Consider the following 27,032-nt stretch of genomic DNA (forward strand, 5'->3'; position numbering starts at 1 on the left):
CTAACGTTCTTTATAGGAGATCGTATAACAATCTTCTTTTGCATTGTCTAAAAAAAGCCAAAATCCCCCTTGCCCTTCAAGAGGCTCATTCTGGCTCTAGAGGTGCGCATTTCGAGAGAAAATCTCTGATCCATAAATTGATCCACATGGGATACTATTGGAAAACAATGGAACAAGACTCCTTTTCTTTTGTCAAGAAGTGTCCCCAATGTCAACAACACAGTAATTTGATTCGATCTCTTGCGCAGGAGCTTCGTACTCAGGTTTCTCTATGGCCTTTTCAGACATGAGGGTTGGATATCATCAGTAAAATATCTCCCCCTTTTTCTAAGAGTCGCAGCTTCATCATTACTGCTATAAATTATTTCACGAAGTGTGTCAAAGCCAACCTGCTAAGATCGACTACTATCGATATGATCTATGGCTTTATTATGGACAATATTATTTCTCGCTTTGGTTTGCTTGCTACTCTTGTCTCTGATAATGGTACACCATTTAAGAACAAGGATGTTAAGAATTTTCTCAAAAAAATTGTGTCCAACATCGTTTCTCTACACCTTACTATCCTCAATCCAACGATCAAGTAGAAGCATCTAACAATACCACTGAGCAGATCTTGTGCAAGACTGTTACCAAGCATGGTAAGGACTAGCATGTGCAATTACTGTATGCTTTATGGGCTTATCGCACGAGTGTTAGTACGGCTATGAGAACAATTCCCTACAACCTCGCGTATGGTGTTGATGCTATCATGCCCCTCGAACTAGATATTTCGTCCCTATGTGTCTCCCTGAAAGGGGTTATCGATGACAATTCTTATTGCACTCTTCATCTAAATCAACTTGAGTTGCTAGATGAGCACTTCTTAAAGGCCCTTCAACATCTCCAAGCATATCAGAGTTCTTTATCTCAATAATATAACCAAAGTGTTTTACCTCGAACCTTTAAAGTAGGTGACTTAGTTCTTTGTGAGAACCAAAGAAACATCAATGTGTCGCTTGTTCAAAGAGGGAAGTTTATCCCAAACTAGTTAGGCCTGTATGTCATCACCTTTGTTTATGGTTCAGGTGCCTATGGCTTATCCTCCATGGATGGTGCTCCTTTCAAAGGACCTATCAATGCAATATGCCTACGTAAGTACTTTGCATAGAAAATGTGCAGTATGTATCATAGGCCCGATGCCTAGTTCCCCTATGGTAGTCATGTCATGATACACATATCTTCATTAACATGACATTCATTTATGTGTTTTGGAGTGACTATGCATTCTTGTATCCATGTGTGTGTGCATAAACATGTGTCCTATCCACACAAAGATCATCATAAGGTTTAATCATGCATATGTATATAACAATATGTAAATTAAATCATGATGTACATCTAATCTAAATCATTCATCACATGAGCATGTATACTAAACAAGTAAAGTGGTAAAAACATCCATCCATGATAACACAAGATAGGATCAAAAATGGTGAGTCTCATATATATGTGTGTGTGTGTTTACTATATAATGTCAAATCAATGTACATGTATCGCATCACTCCAAAACCACGTGATGTCATATGTGTCTCTGAAATACATAAATGCATCCATGTATGTACATCAAAAAAAATGATGTACATATACTCAATCAAAATCCTCTCATGACCCCCCTGGTGGGCGGATCCCTGAAGTCGTTGGTGCTAGATGATCTTGACCTCTATGAAAGGGTTGTCTCATTGAGGTAGACCATGATACAGCGACAGTGGTGCTCCCCAATTGCATGCCCCTCAACTCCCCTCATAGATCTATTGCGGCCTCTCGCTATGTCATCAGCTCCTCCCATAGGGCCATCTCTCATTTGCATGACGCCTCCAAATCGATCATCATCTGATGCACTCGGGGGTGGTCCAAGTGACCTATGGAACCCTGCTGAGCGGCCTCTATCTATCAATGAAGGTCATCGACCTAGCTCTGTAGAGCATCACGTGCCCTCTCACCACTCTCAGCTCGTGCCATCACCTGGTCTCTCTCTCCAAGGATGGCATAGACCTCCAACAGGGCTTACTCTCGTTGCCTCATCATAGTGGCCAGTTGTGCTGCTCCCTACACCAGTTCCACCTAACCCACCTCGTACGCTATCTACAGTTGTGCCACAGGCTTGAACAATTGTGCATGCCTCCCGACTATCTGGAGGGATCGATAAGCATCCAGCATAGGACCCTATGTTTGTACATTGGGTACAATCTTTGTGAGAACCTAGTGGATAAAGCTCAGCCACTGGACAATGCCCTCTGCAAAACAAAATACTTTTAAATTAGTATCCATAGTATCAAAAATATCTACATTTATACAAGTACATAAATGTATGTGCGAAATAAAACTAAAGTACATCAACAGAAATTAAAGCATGCACTAGGATCACTCCTCTATCAGTCTGGGTCTCACAGAGCCACCTTGCTAGTGGATCCCTCTGCAGCCACCGCTCCTGCTATTGGTCACACTAGTGGCACAGAAGGTGGTGCGGTTGGTGATGGTGGGAGCCTCTTGGTAGTGGGAACTAGTCTGTTTGGGCTCGAGTTCCCCACGCGCTATCTCTTCCCTGGCCTCTCGCCCTCATCACTCGAGCAAACCTGATCATCATTGTCACCTCCTAGAGCTTCAATGTCTCCTCCCTCTACATCTGGCAGGAAGATCAGTGTCAGACCTACTCTACCCCACTAGTCTGCAAAATCTGGTGTGACTCTAACATCGTCTATGTCCAATTGTGGCACAATGTCGTCATTGTCGCTACCCTCAAAACTATCATGTACATCTCTTAGGGTACGACAAGGAAGGTCCTGTAGTCGTAATGCATTCTTGGCTGGTCATGCATATGTAGGAGCAATAGGTGGGATGGTCTACACCTATCTGAACTGCTGCATACATCACTACCAGTACTAAGGCATGACGACATGGTCTTGATGACCAAGTAGGAAGTGGTACTACTGCACCCAAGGGAGTTGTGTGTAGTCTCCCACCCAGACCCCTATATCTTGATATGGTTACCAAATGACATCCCCAATGCCAAGTTGATCTAGGCTGACTCTCTAGAACATCAAGTCCCCTATCTGCCATCCACTGCGTAGTAGTAAGTATGTATGTACTCATTGCATGTCTAATGGCATGGGCATTAGACACCCCACTAGCTACCTATAAGTGATATGCTCAAATGCCCATACCTATAGGAGGGTGCATGTTGTAAGGATCTAGTACTTGTGGTCTACGTACTAGGAGAGATCGTAGTATAGATGGGATAGCATGCTACGGCCCCACGTGTACATCGGTTGTCTCTCCTCCATCTCTCGAATCAGTGGCACGAACCCTGCAGCCAGCTCAAAGCTCTGAACGTCTATCAAAACTCATCGTGCCATAGTCCCTATCATGATGCGCTGCACCAAGGGAATCGACACTCATCCCTAGCCCAGGGCTTGCAGGTATACATGCCCCGTGGCATCAATCTTTTGTCCCAAGGCACACTCCTGATTTTTGCCCAGCTCCACAGCGGATAGTATAGTCGGTGACACCCGCTCCCCTCGGATGGGAAGTTAGAGGATATGGTACATATCAATAAAGGTCACTATCATCTCCCCCATTGGTAAATGGAATAACATGGTGTCCACATCCCATCCCTCCATTAGCCCCCATAGCATTGGGGCATGGAACTAAAACTCAGGAAGGGTGAATGTCCACCATAGACCTACTCTCTAGAGTAGGCGTTTGTCAGTTGCTGATAACTCCTCCACTCAGCTACGCAAAGTCTGTAACAGATGTCCTAAGGTATTCTCCCGCATCTTGGGCAATGTCTGAACACATAAATACAACTTTTATTAGTCCTCATTCTCATTCTCTGCCGACAACTGCGTGCCTATAGGATTTTGGCATGTCTTACAGACGACAGCATCCAAGATGGACGCTAGAACGCCTTTTGAAGACAATAGTGCGTTGTTCAGACGACGGCGTGTCCCTTGGATGCCTATGCAGCTGTCCACCCTAAAATCCCAAAAAAATGCAAAAAATGACAAAGTAACATGAGTTTCAAATCGTACTTGGTCGAGCTCATCGCCCTGCTACATCGCGAACTGTAATTCCTCAATTTTGCTAGCTTGGTGCTCTCATCTATGTGGCATTTTCGCTCAAACTCTATTAGAATCTTAGCTTGAATGCCTGCAATGAATAGTGAAAATGACCCTTATCAGGGCCCACCTTCGAATATATAGCCTAAATTTGGCCCAAAATTTTCCTTGCTTATTTTGGGACAACTTTGGCTCTTTTTCCTTCCTATTTTCCCCATCTTGCTGGGGGAAAAACACGAGGGGGCATATACTTGCCTTCATCATATTTTTTCTTTCTATCCATACTAACGCTTCTTAAGCATTATTCTTGCTGAAGTAGCTTCCTCCAATTTTCGTGCTGACAAATTTTCAATTTTTGCAATATTGAATCTATCATGTGGAATATTGTGGTTCCTCTTGGATATTTGGGGGCATCATCCATGGTCATCATTTCAACCTCTATGACACCTACAGTATCCTTTTTGGGCTAAGTATTTATTGCACTTACTGCATTTATTGCACTACATGAGCTTAATGAATGAATCCTTTTGAACTACTTTAGTGTGACTGATCCCTTGAGTCGATCGGTCCACTAAAGTGGGGAAAAAATGTAGTGTCCTAAATTGCATCCAGTGCATTTATGACACTTACAAATGGTACCTAGTGCATTAATGATGAATCCATGATCAAAATTGTGCTATTTTGGCATTGTGGGCTCGAAAGACAAAGTGCCTCAAAAACCCCTTTGAGCCTATCTTTAGTCGGACGATAGTACGACGTGTAGATATCCTCACATCACACTAACGTCCCGAAAAATTGGCAAAATCTCGAATCTGGTAGAAATTTGGATACTAGCTGGCGCGTGTCTTTTGGCTCATGTTTTTGCGTAACGGCTCCCCGCACCTCTTCTAAGTTTAAAAACCCTTCCTAGCTCATTTTGGAGGGTTCCTCTTTTGGGGGGATTCTTGGCTCTTGGCTCTTAGACATATCTCTGATAACGTCAAGCTATGGCTACCTAGTGGTGGCTCTTGCCAACAAACACTATTGTGGGCTTCCTAATGTTCGCATCACAAACAAGAGGGTTTTAGCTTCACGCCTTGTCTTCTCTTTATCTATTGTCTTTACATGCAATGTGTCCTTTGCATTTTTTATTGTATCTATTATCTAGGTGCATTCATATTTCTAATTCTACCAATATTTATATTACATGCTGCAATAGGGGTTTGCTTCCATTAAGCGGAGTATAGTTTCTGTAGACGTATAAAAATGACTATATTCCTAAATGAATATTTTATGTTCATTTCTCTATTTAATTAAATTATCCACATTCCTCTATTTAATTAAGTAAATTACTCAATTTATTTAATTAAATTCAATTAACCCCTTTTAGGTCATTTAATTGAATAAATCATTTTATTTAATTAAATCTATTCTTCTAAACCTTTTAATTAAATTTACATTTAATTAAAAAGGGAATCCCAATTAAATAAATTTAATTTATTTAAAAACCTCCACTTGCAACCAAATTGAATTAAATTAACTTTATTTCAATTAAATCCTATTATTTCTCCATCCACTTGCAAAATCCTACATCTCCCACTTGCCTCCTAAACCCTATTCCTAACCCCCTTCTAGATTCTTCTAATCACTTCTAAATTAGCCTAACCCATCTCCTAAATATTGTCACATCCCTAAGCAAGGGGAAGTCACTTATCAAACCCTTAAAGTCTTTGATAACCATTAAAGGCTTCAAGTCTCCAACAACTTTCTCTTCCAAACCATTAATGGTTAACTCAACCCTCTAGCATGATTAGAGACTTTTTCTAAACTCAACCTCCATGTAACCCAAGGGTCTCATCAAGCATTCATTGCTTTGACCATGGTTAATCCTTAATCCTTTGCACAAGAGTTTATCCTTTGGGTAAAACCTTTATCCATTGGATAACCCTAACCTAACCTTAACCTAACCTTAACCCTTACCTCTTAAGGTAACGATGAGGTCTTCTCAAGCATTTAATGCTTCCTACCTCTCTTCTCAACACAACCTTATGTTGACAATTGTCACCATTTCACTGGTGAGAATTGCAAACATGGATTCCCAACTTTCAAACTCAACCCTTGATTAAATCTTTCAATCCTGGCCATCCATTGCCCTATTTTTGCTATAAATAGAGCTCTCATTCCTCCATTTTAGAGATCCAAGTCTTTAGCATCATACTTATACTCAAATCCATCCAAGCTTTAATATATCATTGTGTTCATCATTTAGCCTCTCTTTTAAATAGGAATTAATCTAAATATGCATGTTTAGAGTATTTTCCTTATCACTTAGCTTAATCATAGACTAGTATATCATGCCAGGATAGTCTTGCTACTAATCTTGTCATCTTATAAACTAGTTTATTGCATTTGTAGGATCATGCATATCTTAGGATGCATTTCATAATAAAATCAATCAAAACATCCCTCGTTCTTGCATTTGTCATCCCTAAACCACTTTGCTCAGTAATCTGAGAGCAAAGACATTGGTTTGAGGGACCTTGTGAGATAGAGAACCATGGAACCAACCTTTGGAAGTTGAGCTATCCTTCATAGCTCCATAACTTGCACCAAGAAGTCCTGTGGGTGTGTGGACAAAGCTCCTTAGGCTTCTTTTTTTCACATTTTAAGTTCTATTGACCCGCTTTTCCCGCATACAGTTTCTATTTGCATTTCTTTCCAATTTACCAAGTTTTCAAGTTTATTTATGTTTTTCCAATCTGTCTATCTGGTTGTTTGTGGTAGTGGAAAGAGCTAAGTGGGGGTCTGATTGAGGTAGGCCCCTATACAGCCCCCAACATTTTTCCCTTCTTAGTGTGCACAAGTGGTGAACGGGTCTTGTGCGTCGAGAAGTGCACGCATGATTTTTTCTTAGATTTTTTATTTGCGGGTGGTACAGATGACAACACACTGCGCTAGCACCCACGCCCCATGCTGACGTCAAACCCAAGAGTTCTTAGACACAGAGGTATATTCCTCTTTTAATTTTGTTTTGTCCTACAAAGCTCACTTGTTGTATTTCACTGTTTTGGCATTATAAATTTGTTGTTTACTCTCACATAGTCTTTGTTTTAGTTATTTTTATCCCCTGGCTCATCTCAGCACATGTTCAAAGAGGTAGTGGCAGATTGATTTGTCCTCTAAGATTTATCATCTTGGAGTAGACAAATTTCCTTTCCTACAATATCATATGTTAATATATAATATATTATTAATATATTATATATTATTAACTATATTTATAATAAAAAATATACAAAATCGGATATTGGATTTGTATTGGTTATCAATTACCTTTAACATAATTCATCACCCTTGGTATTTTCTTCGGGATTGCATTGAGATTGGGTTAGGACATGCCAAACCTAGAAAGTCAACAAAAAAAACATGTTTTTGAGTTTTCCTTGTTTTTCCAAACTTCGCTTTGGTGGCTAAGGACTTTTATTTTTAGCTAAAATTGATGAAACAAAAAGGGTTTTTTAAGGACATTCTCATATTTCTAACAATATAATTTTTTCCTTATTTAAATTTATTTCAATAAATAATTATTAGTCATTTTCTAATTGAGTTTTGACTAAAGTCCTGATTGATAGGTTAATTGAAAAACATCTATAACTTTCAAATAGTATCATATTTTTTGAATCTGAAACATGCCTCACATTCTATTATTTGCATACTATAGGATTAAAACAAAAGAAAAAAATGAATTTTATAAATTTTTGACCAAGTTAAGGAGGTTAGACATACAAGTTTTTATATTTTTTTTAAGTTGTAGTAAAAATTCATAATTAATTATTTACTTCAAAAAAATTACAAAAAAATATGTGTCACATCCAGACATGAGTCTTCTACTTATATCTAAAATCTTATAAAAATAATTCTGATTTGATTGTGGTTAGGGTGGTCAGACAAACACCTACTTCTATCTTTTTCGTGAAATTTTAGTACTACTAAATAGAAATTTCAACTTTTTATCAAATAGATTCTTTTTATCAGAAAACAACTAGTAGCTTGTAAACTACATTCAATTTGATACATATTCTACTCTTACATATTTTTAAAATAATTTTGATAGCTTATTTAAATTTTTACATCAAGTTTCCTAACTCCGTTTTTTTCTGAATTTTCATTGCCAGTTAAGGGCATGTTTAGCCCACCATGATCCTTCACATACCTTGTATATATGTATATATGCATATATGTGTGTGTGTACATATATGTATATATAAATATTGTATGTGTATGTGTATGTGTATGTGCATGTGCATGTGCATGTGCATGTGCATGTGCATGTGCATGTGCATGTGCATGTGCATGTGTATGTGGATGTGCATGTGGATGTGTATGTGTATGTGTATGTGTATGTGTATGTGTATGTGTATGTGTATGTGGATGTGCATGTGCATGTGCATGTGTGTGTGCATGTGCATGTGCATGTGTGTGTGCATGTGTATGTGTATGTGTATGAGTTTTGATACACATACACATGCACATACACATACACATATACATACACATACACATACACATCCACATACACATACACATACACATACACATACACATACACATACACATACACATACACATACACATACATGGATATGTATATGTATATGTATATACATGTGTGTGTGTGTGTTTTAGAGTCATTAACTAAACATATTGAAAGTGCCTAAATGAAGTATAAATACCATAATAAACTATACTTAGGATTGAGGTTCATGATGCATATGTACCATAAAACATAACTAAAGTCTACAATATAATTGATTAAAAGAAAGACAAATAAGAGACTTATTAGTTTTCAACCCACAAATGTTTAGTTCATGATCTATAAGATGTCCTCCAAATGTTGGTGCATTAAACATGTGCAAGTTGAAAAATAAAATAAGTATTTCAACTTGCGATTTTATGTGCAAATGAAATACTAACACAACAAATCAAACATTATAATTATTATATAAGTCTACACAACATAAATTTAGGAAACCACTATAATTGAAGCTACAATTTAGCAGAGGGTGTTGAAACCTTATATTCCTATCTAACATGTTGTTTGAGCTAGTTCATTATATAAAACTTTTACCTATCTCATTCCACATGTTGCAGTTACTTTATAGCTTTATAATGATGCATAGTAAATATGCTAGGCATGAATTGTAGCTTTATGATGGAAGTAAAAACAAAACCTAAATACATAAGTATTTAAGAACTTGTAATGATCGAAAGTAAAATTAGGGACGCCAGGCATGAATGATAATCATACAATGAAGTAACAAAATCTAGACACGTAAATCTCATATGAACACTTTAAATTAGAAAACGTTGACAATTAAATGTAATAGAATAACTTATCAATCACGTAAATATTAGAGAATAACCTCCTCAATAAGAAACGTGATATGTACCTTTACACCATCAAATGAGTTTGCAATAATTTTTCAACTCCTTAGGAGGCCTTACACTAAAAACAATGCCTTAGATAAAGGGGTCCAATGAGTGAGATCCTTCTACTTAGTATTGCTAATCAAGGTTGCCTCTTGTACACACACACACACACATACATACATAGCCCTACACTAAAAACAATGCCTTGGATAAAGAGGTCCAATGAGTGATAACCTTCAATTTAGTCTTGCCAAAGACTAAAGGGTATCCATTCCACCAAATTCGTTCAGCGCATGATCTCGACCTCTTCCTTTATGTTGTCAGAACCTTGCAATCAATAAAACTTGATCCCTAGTGGACTCATTAAGAACTTTTCAACTTCACCAGCAAATCAAAGGCTCCTTGATTAACATCATATTTGATTATTACATCTATTTCAATTCTATATGTTTTGAAATACATGCTCATATTAGATATGAGTTTATATCAAAGTGGCAACAAAATATTATGATAAAATTAATGTGTTGATTTTAATTCAAATTTAGTTTGGTGTCACATAAGATAATAAGTAGCATAATCTTATGATAGGCTTGGGTTATGGCCACACTCCTTTTAATCCATCTTACACCTCATTTCCATTAACTACCATATTATTTTATTCCTACCTTGAAATATGTAATTTGTTCGTATAGTTCATTATTGTGTGATGTAGGATTAGCCTAGTTAAATCTTAGGGAGTATTGAAATGATGCCTAAAATCCAACACATTAAGTTCAATTTTAAACTCTCTCTCTCTCCCTTTACTAGATAATATCAATCGACTTTACACATGTTTTATGTGACATGCTATCATGGGGGCTTCACTTAGTGAGCTTGGGTTATAGCACATACGTTCATGACATACTAAACAATCCCCCTACTTTCAAAAAATATTGCCCTAAAATTCTTTTTTGTCACCCCCTCCCAATACACAACCCAAATTAAAACCCGCCTATTTTGACCATATATTGCATTTTTTCCTAGCCCGAATTAAAAAACCCCCTATTTTCACCAAATAGGCAATATATTGAGCTTATTTTTTCAAATATTAAACTCCCCAATATGAATGCACGTGATATAATATTGCCTAGCCAATGAAGCCCTAGTGCATGCTATTATGCCATGGCCCCTACCTTGAAATAAGTAGTTTGTCCTTATAAATCATTAACATGTGATGTAATATTAACCTAGTTAATCTTGAGGAATGCAAAAATATCCCTTAAAATCCAAGACATTAAATTCAAATTTAAACTTTTTCCATCCCTTTCAATAGCTAACATTAGTTGATTTTACTCATTTTTTGTTGACATGCCATGTCATGGTCCCTACCTTGAAATAAGTAGTTTGTCCTTATAGATCATTATTGTGTGGTGAGTGATTAACTCAATCAATCTTAAGGAGTGCAAAAATGAGCCCTATAATCAAAAACATTAAATTCAAAGTTAAACTTTGTCTCACCCTTTCAATGACTAATATTAATTGACTTTAATACACAGGTTTCATCTGACATGTTGTATTGTGATGCTATTTAAAGTCATTTATTGTGTACTTAAACTCTATGTGATGGTATATAAAAGGAATTGATGGAAAATCATCATAGCACACTTCAATTCTGAAGGTCAAAAAAGGAATCAAATCTACATCATCATATAGGTCATATGCATGTCTACGAATGTTATTTTTAATCTTTCTCATCACCATTAAATCATTCCTCCAAGAAAACTCATTTACCTATTGATGCAGGAGCACTAGTGTAATTCTTACCGATTTGAGCAATTAGAAGTGGAATTGCTTGGGGATCGTGGCATTTCTTCATGTTTGAGAGTTTAGTGTTGTGGATTTGGGTTTATCCCCTTGATTTCATTGTCTTTATCGTGTTCGAGATTCATGGCATTTGGATTTGATTCCGATGAGATATCGATTCTAGTATTGGCCCGGTTGATGTGTTCTTACTAGTTAGTCTTGTAGAGTGTTGAGCAAAGTTGAATCGAGTTGCGATTGATTTTTCGTGACTTGTGAATCATTGCATTATGTTTCTTGTGCCTTGTCCAATGTTCCCGGAGAACCATGTGATGTTTTGTACATTGGAAGTTGTTCTTAATTATTTAAGCTGGCATGTTATTGTTTACACGTTTCATTATGAATCGGTTGGTCTTTGGGATGACTTGATCAAGTTATTATTATTTACATGCGGTATAAATAGAATTTTTGTGAATCATTTGAGAGGACAAAAGATAGAAGATAGAAGATAGAAGATAGAAGTTCGAGATCAAGCGAAGATGTAGAACCGGTGAGATTCTGGTCTGATAGGTCTGAAGACGAAAGGACTGAGGTCTGAATTAGGGTTGAAGCGGCAGACTGTTACCGGAGGCTGATTTGATGTGTAGATGATCTGCAGATCTTATATTTGTGATGTAAGAATTATTTGTATCTTGGACTGCGATCCAGCATGTGGCACATGTAATTCTTCAAATTGTTATAAGATTTATTCATATGGTTTACCGGTTATGTATTTTGTGTTGTTACCGGTTGTTCTTTTTGCTTTATCTAGTGGTGTGTTACCGGTTACTGATATATCTTGCATGGTGTTTGTGTTAGGCTGCAAGGATGGGATGTCCTTGATTGGATCTCCCTACCTTGACTGCATCACCTATCGAGTTAGCAAGCTCAATAGCAATATCTCTAGACACCAATTTTAACAAATTCAAATATCTAGAATGCAAATGTGAACAATTTATCAAGATCATTTTCTATTAAATCATTCTCATACATCATATATCTATTTTGACAATCAACATTAACTGATATTTTCATCAAACCATATTAGTTAATTTTTTGACATAGATAAACCATTTTAGAACAACATCAACATCATTTATTCATCATAAATCTTATACCAAAACCCCTCAACCCACATCAACAAATCATTTATTATGTCGAAGGCATCTCTTACTATGGAATGCATCGACTAACTTCTGCAATTCAATGACTCGGAATTATTTACAAGCAATGTAAGACGATTGAACAAGTTTTGTCTGTTGATTTTCCTGGCTCGCTGGCTGTATGTGAAAGTTTGCAGAAGTATGTACATGATGGTGAGGTTTTGGCTCACTAGTTGTACGTGGTTGTATTGTAATTTAATGTTGGTTGTACCGCATGAATCTGTCCAATCTATCATAGAGGAATTTTTTTAACCCTAATAATGCCTCGTGAAAGTTGTAATAGGTATGATAACTAGCAACATGGTGATTTTTATTCATTGTTTAATGCATTACAAGTAGATCAGCCTTAAATGGTGACAGGATGGGCTTCTTACCACCGACTAGTGCAGATGATCCCAATCCTGAAGAGTTACAACTAGACAAGATGTAGAGACAAAGAATAGTGACGTAGAGGTTTGATGCTAAAATCAAATGTATTTACCAACCCTGTCATTTCCTTCTCATATTAATTGTCTACAATGAGTGCCTTATGTAGGTTTCACCTAATATGTACACATTCTATCAAAACAAAAAAAATTTGTGCCTCATCATTTTTAGTAGCATCACCTTGTCTGTCCAGTTTAAGTCGTATGCATCTTATTGATAGTTCTGAGAACCACCTCCTTTGATTCACTTCCAACAAGCAGCAGAAGATTGCTCTGATATAGAAGATTGCTCTAATAGCTAGCTGCAGGAGAGAGCTGACAGCATCTTCATCACCCTTTCATCAAACATTGAAGGCGCTATTAAACAGGTTTTTACCTTGCTTTGTCTATTACTTCAATGTTGTGGTGAACAAGCAAAGCCAGGTTGCCAAGATGTTTATGCACTTTTTATGAATGTTTATTTGTATGATAATTTTTTAATTAAAAATAATGTGTTCCTTGATTGAATTGGTTTTTGATCTACCTCCAATGTTATTTTCTTTTGAAAATATTGAAAGTCTTCCACTTTTCTTTTGCTTCGAGATCTACCTACAATGTTATTTTCTTTTTGACAACAATATGGAAGACCCATTGTGTTTTTGACAACTTAATGAGGATGCAATATAAGTATGGTGTATCCTACATGATAGAAAACTCAATGAAAACATGAATACAAAGTATAAACTTGCAAGAAAACATAGAGATTTCACACCTACAATGAAACTCTAGAACTTAGATCCCATCTTCTTCCTCTAACAGTGTATGAACATGGAAAAGGAAGGTAACATGAAGAGCCTATCCTCCTAACTTCGTGTTTACATTTTACGCAATATATACTACTCCTCTATTCTCTGATGGTGCCAAAATGGAAGAACAAATGCCAAAAGCGTTGATTTAAATTTCCAAACCTATCAAATTCCACTATGTATGTTCAGTCACATTTTCACTGCTTCAGGTAGATTGGCATTCTAAGATTTGTTTTCTTGTTTGTGTTTTTGCTAGGGTGTTTGTGTTTTTTCCATGGACGTTGTTGCTTTCGCTGCTTGTAACAAGCAACAAATTCATCATTCATGCCTTCACAGTTAGCATTCAAGTTAGGAACTTGCCGCGGAGACTCCTAAGATCCTCCTAATATTCTCAAACAACCCATCGACATGTTTATCTATTCTCCTTATTCTTTGTAGCCAAGAAACCTCTATCTTTTTTTACTTGCGTCTTATAGGAAACCTGGCAGACATGCAGACATGCAACTCCAAACGTGGAATGCATGCATGCGTTTAACAGAGTATTGTGTCCATTCATTACTTCTCACTATTTAATGTGTCTGGTATTGGATATTGATACAATGTTTAATGTAAAATTTAAAAACAAGTGCACTAATGTAAAATTTAAAAACAAGTGCACTAAAACTCTGCAACAACAATGCCTCTTTTTCAATATTTTTGTTCCATTTTACAAATAGCAGCAATCTTCAACTAAATCTCCAATGCTGCCTTATACTCATGCCACTGACATACCCTTATAATTGCCTTAGTTATTGGCAGTGTATTGTATGTCCAGATACGCTTACATATGTTGTTGTTTGGTCATGCGGTAGCATTCAACCTGCATCAAATCTCTCGCCCCAACCCTGCCTCTTAGTCCTTACCATGTGTCTCCATATTCCTGTTGCAACTTTAACAATTGTTTTCATACTTGCATATATTTTATTTTTTTTTGGTTAGTCATTGCCACGTGTCTCCATATTCATGTTGCATCTCTCGCCCCAACCCTGCCTCTTAGTCCTTACCACGTGTCTCCATATTCCTATTGCAACTTTAACAATTGTTTTCATACTTGCATATATTATTTTCTTTTTTGGTTAGTCATTGCCACATGTCTCCATATTCATGTTGCAACTTTAACAATTGTTTTCATACTTGCATATATTATTATTATTTTTTGGTTGTCAATGGACATATTGGTTTCACCTTACTGTTCACTCTTTTACCCGATATGTAGGATTTAAAAATATTTTAAGTGATTGGAATTTTGGAATGTATTTGTGTATTTTATCAATGGTCATTATTGGCACAAATAGAATGATTGGGATATTTTTCTTGATACAAGGGATTTTGTATGAAAGATATAAATTGTCTTGGGAACTCTCTTTTCCTATTAGATTTCATCATCACTTCTTTTTATAAGGTATTTGATTTAGACTCGATTAAAATTGGATGTCTTTTTACTAAATAATCTATTATGTGTGCTCTAATATAAGGAATCTATACAAAATACTAACTTTCTATATAAATTGATCACAAGAAAAACTATACAAAAATCTTTTAGGTTGTACTAACTTTCTATATAAATTGATCAAGCAAATGAAACCCATCTACAAATAGAAGGTTAGTGTACTATTAAAGGTCTACAAAATTGTTGTCATAAGCATTTGTATGTTGGGGAAAATAGATGGAAGATGAGCGTGGTTAGGATTTTTTTATTTAACTATGAGATAGATATATAAGCAAATTCTTATTTTTTGCCAAGTGGTGAAGAACCAAAAAGCACACTTTTTAAAGAGAAGGATGTTACAAGCGATACAATAATTATAATTTTAACTTTTATCTTATTTTATACAATATTTATTAAATATATTTTATCATTTTTAACTATATTAAATATTTATGTTCTTAAAATTTTCAACAAGATTTTTTTTTCTTTTTAGTAATTATTTTATAATTATAGAAATGATATTTCTTTTGATTAATAGTTAAATTTGTAAAAAATGCAGAGATAGAGAATCAAATCTAATGTTAAATCTCTCTCTCTCTCTCTCTCTCTCTCTCTCTCTCTCTCTCTCTCTCTCTCTCTCTCTCTCTCTCTCTCTCTCTCTCTCTCTCTCTCTCTCTCTCTCTCTCTCTCTCTCTCTCTCTCTCTCTCTCTCTCTCTCTCTATTTACCTACCCCTCTCCCTCTCTAGCTACATATCTCTCTCTTACTCACACATAAGAAATTAAATAATCTAAAATAAATTAAAAAATGTTTTTATATATTGTGCGTTGTGGTTAGAAAATTGTAAAAAACATTAGGTAAAGTATTCCTCAATGATTTTCACATGTTGTTTCTCTATCTTTGAATTTTGATATTTATTTCAAACTAATTATGAAATTGATTTCAATTATTTTTGCTTGATTCAGTCCACTTATACTTTTTTTTATTCATTCCTTCCAATAAATGTCTAACCATACAAATAATCATGAAATCATTCAAGTCTATAGCGGAGATACAATGAATAGTATACAAAGCCCATTAGTGCCAGTGGATGAAACAACTATGGAAGCAGAATCATGTCTTTCTATGACTCAAGCAGAATCTGTTGGAACTGATGTCCAACAGCTTGCTTCAACTATGTCAAATACATGTCATCATATTGCACATAAATTCAAAATTGCATGCCAACCAACACCCCTTGTTCAAGAATTGGATATTGAAAAACTTCAAGAGGCAGTATCGACATTCCAAGCCACTTGCATACAATTAGAGGGACTATGTGATTTTTTGAAAGAGTTATTTGAGGATAGACTCCATTCAATTGATGATGCCTCCAAAATCAATGCAACATAAGATGTATTTGAGAAATATGTGATTAGTTATTTTGACTACTTAGAATGTAAATATGGTGCATTTATCTATATAGATAATCAAAATATGTAATTGTCTTATACCTATGTACATACATAGTCATAATAAATAGGTAAACTCCTATTTTCCCTACCATGGAGCCAACTTATATCTATCGATATAAATTCTTGACACAATATATAATGAGTAATCTTTTTTAAAGACTTGTTTATTTAATAAGTTTCTTCTTACCAACTTATATGTATCGATGTAAATTCTTCACACAATATTTAAATGAATAATATTTTTATAAGACTTGTTTATTTAATGAATTTCTTCTTAAATATTATTATTACAAATTATTTTAGGCAAAATGGACAATATTAGCATCAATAAATTCCGCAACTACAAGGGTTTTTCCTCCAATCTCTTTTTAGAGATTGTCACAAATTTATCAGACATCTAAATTGAAGCAAAGAATAGATTAATAACTGGCAGTCTAATAATCATTATAATTGAAAGAACTTCATCATTACAGTCCTAGATACATAACAGTAGATCCCATACTACATATATCACTCAAGTCGTTTTGTAGAATGCTTTGAAACTCAACAAAATAACCATATAAAATGAATAATAAAGTGCTTGTCGTCGTGTATGCTATATTTTTTAACTTTTTCAACTTAAATGTAGGGCACGAACAACAATATTGGACTTTATTATTAAATTTGTACTCATTTACATTTTGACTTATTAGGTGAAAAATTAAATTTTGATTTTTTTGAATTAATTTTAAAAAAATATATATTTATTTATTTTTGTTAAAATAATAGATACAATATATTAATAATTAATTATATATTTAGATTTTATAATAACAAATTATATGTTTAAATATTTTGAATTTTGAATTTTTATTTATTTTAATATTTTAAATATGTGTGTGTGTGTGTGTGTGTGCGTGTGTGTGTGATTATAATATATTTATATTTGTGTTGATGATTATATCCTTAGTCATGTTATTTAACCGTAACTAAAAATCATGTGTAATTTAATTATTACCCTAACCCTAAGTCAATCCCACCTTTAATGAAATAGAAAGCATAAATCATAAAGTTAATATTGAAGAAAAAATAGTTTTAATTTATTTCATATTTCCTATAATTTGTGTACAGTCTCAATTTAGGCAAAGAATATGTAGAGAATACATTTACTTTTATGTTTATTTCCCTTTTGTTCACAATGACAAAGAACACTTTCATATGGGTGCATCTAAAAGTAGTCAGCATTCAATGTTTCCTTTCATTACATATTTGTGTATTCTAATTTTGTAGATAATTACTTGCTTACAAAAATATTTATAACATGATTTTGTGAATTTCAACCACTATTAAATATTAGAAATTAGATATTTTGTAAATGTGACTTAATTTATTTTTTTCATTTACAGTTTCGTTTTTGGTGTACCTTACAACTTGTTTTTGAACCACTCAAAAAAATTACAAGTTATATATTTTGTCAATGTCACTTATTTTTAGTTTGTTTTGTGTAGATTCATATAGTCTATTTAGAATTTTATTTTTTTGAGCACAAAGTTTTGCTGCAACACGAGAATACATAATATTTAGTCATTACAATTTCTTTAACCATATTTCAATTTAGTTATAAAAAAATATTTACATTGACTTTCAACCTCTTGGCAATGACATTTGTTTTATCACCATCTAATTGTCATATTTCAATTAATTCACAAGCCAAATTTCTTTGAGAACATTCGAACTACATGATGGCAATATTAACTACAAATGCCATTGCAAACATTCTTGTTGGCATGTCTCTTGTTGACCCTTCTTTGCAAGTAATATCTATACACTCGATTCAACAACCTCAAACTGCAAATGTCAAATACTGGCTAAAACTCTCAGATGGTGTGCACACACATCCTACATTGCTTCCTGATGAGTTGAACACCTTAGTTTTGGAAGAAGCTTTAGTGAAAGGTTATATTCACTCTCTAAGAGAATATTCTTGCAAGATGTTCGACAAGTACACATATGTCCATATCTCCCCAGTAATGTTTTAGTTTGCTCTTGTTTTTTCATATACAACTTCTTACTAAATTATACATCTAATTTTATTGCAGGGCTATCTTAATTGATAGCTTGGAAATAGTTTCAAACAATGCAACAATCATTGGAACCCCAACACCTCTCATCCAAGCTACTACATACCTTCCACCCATCAGCTTTGAAGACCCATTGTGATCTTCTTCTACAGAATGTTTGATGACAAACATGAACCCTTTCCAAATACATTCCATTAAAACATTGACCCCATATCACAAACAATGGTCCATTGAGGGTTGAGCATTGTCTAAAAGCCCAATTTATGAATATAAAAATGGTGGACGTGAAGGGAAAGTTTTGGGGTTTGATTTTTTAGACAAGTTAGGTTGTCAGATACATGTGACATGTTTTAATGAACTTGTTGATATTTTCTACCATGTTATTCACTCTGATAGTCTTTATGTGATATCCAATGGTCGAATAAAAGTGGCGAACACAAAATACAGTAGCTCCACAAACCCTTTTGAAATAATCCTCCATAGCTCATCAACAATAACTCCTTCCACATGCATAGAGTCTACCATACCCAAGCATAACTTCCACATTAAGAGTATAGAGTCACTTGAGTTATTTCCTATTAACTCCCTTGTAGATGTCATTGGAATAGTTTTGACCATCTCAACTACATCAACCATATGTAAAAGAGATGGCACAAAGACAATAAAATGTATAGCTACAATCATAGACATGTCAAATTGTACCATAGATATTACACTTTGGGGCCATCATTGCCAATTTCAAGGAAAACAAATCCTTGATATGTCCGTGGAAGTGAATCCTCTTGTTGTTTTGTTCAAGTCTGCACGTATTATATCTTGGAATGGGAAATCACTTGACACTATCTTTTTGACTACAATTCTAATCAATCCAAATCTGTTGGAAACCTCAACATTGCAAGCATGGTATGCCAGAAAAGAGATTGACCAATCTTACATTTCCTTGTCACAAAACCAACCCCCAACTCCAAAATTTGAAAATCCAATAGATATTTCATCTATTACCAATGAATGCTTTTCCAACCAAAAAAAAGTGTGTAAAGGCCACTATCACAAAACTCCAGTTGGACAACTTTTACTACCTTTCTTGTCCACGGGTGGTGGACAAAAAAAAATGTAAGAAAAAAGTTGTTGAGAGCTCACCAAAAACATTTCAATGCTCAAAGTGTTCTACTTTTATCTCAGAATGTGATTTTAGCTACATGCTTAAAATGGACTTGCAAGATGCAACAGGGGAACTTCTTAAAGTAGCTGCATTCGAAGGACCATCAAATGCCCTGTTGGGTGTTGGGGCAGAAGATTTTCAACTTCTACTAGCAGAACCTAATGCTGCAAAACCCATTTGGACAATGTTGTTGATTGCCAATTTCTCTTTGATATCAACATCAAAAAGGTTCCATTTGTTGGCCAAGAAACACAGAGCATTATTATTACAACCATTAAGCCTGCTTAAAAGTTATGCTTGACACTTCCTCTCAAAGGTCATATCTTTTTCAATAATATGTTTTTCATTTCTCCATCAATGTAAATGTATTTTCCCTCAAACATATATAGCAATATATCTTGTATTATTTTCCTTTATTTAAAGATGTAAATAAATATCTTTTTATACACTCAATATGTATAATACTTAGATATGTTATTTCAAATTACTATTTTACATTTATATAAATTGACATTGCAAAATGAAACAAATATATGAGCATATGCTATGTTAATTTGATATATATGTTTGTTTGTTTTTTCTTCTCAGAATTTATCGCATAAGTATCTTTATGAATGATTTGACATGTCCTTTTAAATTATGTTTTTTTAAAGGTTGCTCTTGTTTATTCAAATTATTCTTTTACATTTATTAAAATCGACATTGCAAAATACATTTTTTTTAAATGAGATTAGTATGTGTCAAGATATTTGACCTCCAATAAACACGTATATGAACATATGCTATGTTAATATGATAAAAATGTTTTTTTTAATTTTTTCTCCTCACAATTTATGTCATAAGTATCTTTATGAATGCATTTACATGTTATTTCAAATTATGTTTGCAATTCTTTTCCTGTGTTTATATTAGTCAACTACTCTTGCAAATACATAAATGTCTTCATTTTGTATTATATTGATATTGTTATATATTTATATTTGAAAAAAAAATTATCCACGGATAGACCACATTCCTTTGGTAGTCAACAGACCATGCCATGGACATACAAATTGATAACAATGCAAGAGAAACATGTTCGTCGAAATGAAATGCAACACACAATGTACCATGCAAGGAAAATTATTTTTAACAAAAGAAGATGAGAGACCCAACACATTCTTGTTGAGCAAGCCTCTACATCCACATTTTCTTCTTCCCAATATCCAAAACATCTACAAACACATGTGCCTCAAATTGATCATACAAGTCAACCTATCCCAATAGCTCATATGCATACACCCCCAGTTTTCTCTCAAAATTATTGCAATGCTAGAAACAAATTTCGTTCAAAGTTGGACAAACTTTCAAAGTTTTCAACATGTCTAGTTTGCATGGAAAGATATCTAGGAATTAAAACTAGACAACAAAATGGAATTAATACTTGTTATAGATGCACATCAGAAAAAAAAAAAAAAGACATCGCTTCTTAGTATGGAACAACACGGACCCTGGTGAACAACCACACTGTTTGCAAATACTAACTCAAGTCGAGGAGATGTCGATAGCAAGGGTTAGCCCTGTCCTTCAAGTTACTTATGCAAGAGGGGGGTAGCTCAAATATAGTGGGCACGCTATTTCTTTTCCTCAAGATATTTCAGCAATTGTATCCCACTTGCCTAGACGTATAGATGGATTGGACATAATAATAGTAAACAAGGAAACCGGTTGTAAACAAAAATACAACTTCTATGTGAGTAGAGGACGTGTTTATGATGCATTGCAATATAAGATCTCGTATGAAGCATACTACAAAGATGTACAAGTAGATGTCTCAGCAATAATATCCTTACCCCTTAACCCCATAGACATATCTAACCTTCTATATGCAACAACTTCAAATCCAGATCCCATTGATATGAGCTTCATGCAAGAAAACAGTACATAAGACAATCCATTGGAAGAGAATTTGCAAACAACTACTTCATTTGTGGCAAACCTTCCACCGGCATGCAGAGAGGTGGAAGAAGTACGCTCTTTACTGCAACTAGGCAAAGGAAGACCACCTCCTATTTTGCAATGGCCACCCATCTCCCCATCTCCCATAAATGAATACAACACTGAAGGATTATTTGTGATGTCATTCCCCACTTTGTTCCCAAAGGGTACAGCTGCATTCAAACAACCACGTCTCATAGAAGTTAAGCTACATGAGTATGCTCTCCATCTTCTGCAATACCATGATAACATGTTCGGCCAACACCTAAGATTTAGGTACTTCATATTGAATATAGCTATGTGGCATCAAAGCCAAGCCACAGCATCTGTTTTTGTTCAAAAACAACTACATGATTAACTGCCTGCAACAATTGGTGCCCTTCGTCAAAGATTAAAGAACTTGCCTGATGAAAATCTTGTTGATCAGCTAATGCATTTTAGCTCATCAATCCATGGTACAAAACCATTCTAGAAGCAACACATAAGGGAACTTATTGATATGGTCATTCAGATTGGTTGCCCAACACTATTTTTCACACTTAGTGCAGCATTTACAAAATGGTCAGACTTACATAAAATCATGCCATCCACCACACCAACAAATCAATATGTAGCTTCTAAGTGGAGGTTACAAAATATAGTTCAAAACCCCCACCTTACTGCACTCTTCATGCATCATAGATTCACAGCATTTCATGTCGAGGTCTTGAAAAAACTTCTCAGTGCAACTAACTACTGGTACAGGTATAACTCTGCCAACTTTTTAATTTTAAATTTAACTCTTACTATTTGTGAGTCTAAACACCTAATTTTGTAGGTCTGAGTAACAACATAGAGGCTCTGCACATATCCATGGTTTCATTTGGCTACAAGAATCACCAAACATTGGCAAAATATAGTGGAATCACATTCCGTCACTACAAAATGCACTTCACTACATTGATAGATATGTCTCTGCATGGAACCCACGAGCACTAGAATTCATAAACCAAATATTCCATTGATCTATTATTGATGACCCTTGCTTGATGGACACAACAATTATTCAATCAACAGATACTTCCATTGACTATTGTGATTTGGTCAATCATGTTCAATAACATACAAAGTGTACTGCCCAAACATGCCTCAAAAGAAAGGGTGCATCTCTTCTATGTCATTACAAAGCCGCTTGGAGCATTTAAGAAAATTCTACTCTTTCCAATGTTGAAAATGACTAACCTAAACACACCCCTACTCGCAATGATGGCCGCCTCAATCTTCACAACCCATTCGTAGTTTCTATATGGAGGGCTAATGTGTATTGTCAACCCATTCTCTCAATAGATGTTGTGATCAATTATATTACAAAATATGCAGCTAAAGCTGAAAACAAATCTGAGACATATCATGAAATGTTGTCTCGCATTTCAATTAACTTTGAGCGTGATAAACTAGCTCCTAATGCTTTTCGAAAAATACTTCTTGAGAACCTTTTCAATCGTGATATAGGTGCTCAAGAGACCTGCCACCTTTTACTAAAGTTGTCACTATCCCTCTCTAGAAAAACATTTGTTTCTTTAAATGTGAACCAAAAAAACTTCCAGCATGTTTCAATCTCCCCCACAGGAACAACCACTTATCCAAGTTATATTGTAACTTACATGGCAAGGCCTATACATCTAGAGAGAATGTGTCTTATTGACGTAACTCAAAAATGGTCATTCAGTGCATCTCGAAAACGTGATCAATGGAAAGAGTGAACCACTCTAGTAATAGCTTGAGTATCCCCTAGATTCACATCCATCCCTTCAAAGGACGAAAAATATTTTTAACTATTTTGTTGGGGTGAACTCCTATTATACCATCTATTCCGCAACATTTAGATGGATTTTGGCTCTTTAGATGATGAAATAAAAGCACAATGGGAGAGGTTCTCCAACAACTACCATCCATGGCATGTACGTCGAACAACCTCAACAACAATGAAAGAAAGTGATTCTAGCACTCCTTCAAGCGAGCCTGAATAAATGCAACAAGACTTCCTTAATGAATGGAAGGCCCTTTCATCTTTATATTCACGGCTTCCTATTCAGTTGGATGAACTTGGTATACTTGGCCAGCGTGAAATTGACTTGAACCATGATTGGGCAAAACACCACATACCCGCACAACAAAAAGTTGTAGCTACTACTTTCACACACTCCAATCAGACAATGTTTCAAGCCCGCCATGTTATCAATCAACAAGCCCCATATGACCTATCTATACAACAACAAAAGGCATATGATTTAGTTATTTCACATCTATAGGACAATACTTTAAAGCCACCACTAAAGATTATTGTTCAAGGAACTGCAGGCACAAGAAAGTCTCACCTGATAATGAGCATAAAGTCTACAATGATGAGATTGGCACCAAATGGACAGTCACCACTACTACTCCTCACACCAACAGGTGTTGCAGCATTCAACATACAAGCATCAACAATTCATTATGCCCTTCGAATTCCAATCAAAGAAATGGTCCCCCTCCAAGGACAAACACTTGAAAACTTCCAAGAAAGCATGTACTTCATTCATTATATTCTAATAGATGAAATGAGCTTCATTGGTCGAAGGTTAATACAATGCATTGATATGAGGTTGCATGAGGCATTCCCTACCCATAACCAAATCCCATTTGGAGGACGCTCAATCATACTATTTGGTGACTTGGGCCAACTACCACCTGTCAAGGACATTCCAACGTATGCTTCAACTTCTTATGGACGGACACTATGGTATAGCTTCACAACAATTATAACATTGGATAAAATATTTTGCCAAATTGGAGAGCAACCTGCACAAATTGCTTTTCGTTGTGAACTCCTCTCAAATTTACGAAATGAAGAACCTACAATTACAGACTGGCAAATTATAATATCTCGGTCAAGTTCATCACTCACCTCTATAGAACAATCTATTTTCTTACCATCCAAACATCTTTTTGCAACAAATGAAATGGTGTCATTACATAATAAATGCATGTTGTTGTCTTTAGCAAATCCTATTGCCCTATCCACTGCAAAACAAATGGAGGGATTGACATGCTCAAATTCAGATGATGAACAACTACAATCTAAGATCTTGCTATGTATTGGTCGAGAGGTTATCTTGTGTACAAATCTATGGGTGGAAACAAGACTTGTCAATGGTGCACTCGGACAATGATGAAAACCCACCTCAACTGCCCTTATTTGTTGTTGTTCAATTCCAAAATTACACAGGCCCGACTTGGGATCACAATAACCCAACAAATATCCCTATAGCACCAATAAGTCGTGGTCTTCGATGACAGATTCCACTAAAAATGGCATGGGCCTTAACAATACACAAATCACAAGGACTCGCACTTCAAAGAGCAACAATTAGGGTATGTTCACCAAGTTGTGGTACCAAAAGGGGGTCTTAAGATGTCACTTTTCTTTGAAATCAATAAATTATGAACTTCAATGACAAATTGAAGATAGTTAGACTCCAAATTTGAAGATGAAACAAGAACAAGAGTCAGAGTGCTTCGAGTCTACTTTCTAAACTACTAATTTTTTTTTTAAATGGTGGAGATTAAGGGTTTAAAAAGGGGGGCCGCAAAAAGTGGTCCTGTTTTTATGCAAAAAACATAACATAGCATTTGTTGTGCCCCCCCTAAAATGTTAACTTTTTTTTTTAATTTTTAAAATCACTTCAGTGAGAAATTAGCTAACACCTTGTAGTTTATGCCAGATTTTTCAGCTAATTTTTTAATGAGTATATGATTTTTTACTAATTTTTGAAGTGGACACATCCTGAAAAACAAAAACTTGAGCGTGCTCCCCCCTAAAAACATTGATAACTAATCAAAAATCAAAACTTTTTTTTTTAATTGTGTATAATGGAGTCTAGTTTCTAAAAATGTAAGTTTCTTCAAAATATGATGAACGTGTAAAAAACTATACCCAAAATAGTGCACGTTGGTTTTTGACCAGAAACGAACACACTAACAAAAGAAATTATAGATGAAAGCCTTAACGAAATCAAAATGTGAAAAGAATTACATGCTTGGATAGATAAGAGAGAGATCAAGGTCTCTATGGTATTTTTTTCAGTTTTATTGAAACATGTGCAAACCTGATGGAGAGCACGGCCAAAAATATGTGAAAATTTTCTAATCCTCTGTTAAAAACACGTCTCAGGCTTGAAATGGTCATCCAACCCTTTGGGTTGGATGCCCAAGTACAATCCAACCCAAAGGGTTGGTAGTTACCAATGCAAATCATTTAGCGAGCGCCAAATATGGCACTCGCCCTATTTGGCGCTCGCCAAATGAAAAAAATTGACTTTTCCCATTTGGCCCACGCCAAATGAGAAAAGTCAACTTTTTTCATTTGGCGAGCGCCAAATTTGGCGCACGCCAAATGTCCTACATTGTCCAATTTGAACGTTTTGTGATGCAAAATTTTCAACTTGGGCACAAGTTATACCCATCATGAGAGGAGAATATATACATGAAATATAATATTTAAGTATAAGTCACTTTAAGTTATATTTCATGTATATATTGGTAGGATGTTTGAGAGTGGTTTCAACTCTATAGGAGTTATAATGTAGATTCTTGTTTTTAGAGGATCATATTGACTTTCGCACTTAGTCAAATTTCAGTAATCAACATTCTCCTATTAGCGCTCTTTAGATCCGTATCTCACTATCTTTATCTTCCCTAAAATCTACACCTATCTCTCTCCCTCTTGTGTCTCTCACTTCTCTCTCCCCTCTCTAGGTATATCCCACTCTCTCTACCTTTCATCCCTTCCTTGTACCCTAATTTATATCCTTGACTCCCTTCCTCTCTCTTCTCTCTCACTCTCTTATTATTTCTCTCCCCTCCCAATCATTTCTCTTGTTCACTACCGATCCCTTCTATCCTCTCTCTCCCCATATCTAGGGCTCTCCTTCCCTCCCTAATCACCTCAATACCTCTCCCTCCCTATATTATTACCACCTCTCTCTCCCCCTCTAGGTTTCTCACTTATCTAATTGTCCGCCCTCTAGTTATCTCCCTCCCTCTCCACCTTTCTCCCCCTTTCCCTTGCCCCTATCTATTTATGAACACTCTCCCTCTCTTCTCTCTCTCCAAACCTAGATCCATCTCCTCATTCTCTAGGTCTCTCGCTCCCTCCATTTCTACCTCTCCATCCATCCCCTCTTACTGATCTCTT

This window comes from Cryptomeria japonica, chromosome 5 (assembly GCF_030272615.1).
Source record: "Cryptomeria japonica chromosome 5, Sugi_1.0, whole genome shotgun sequence".
NCBI lineage: Eukaryota > Viridiplantae > Streptophyta > Pinopsida > Cupressales > Cupressaceae > Cryptomeria > Cryptomeria japonica.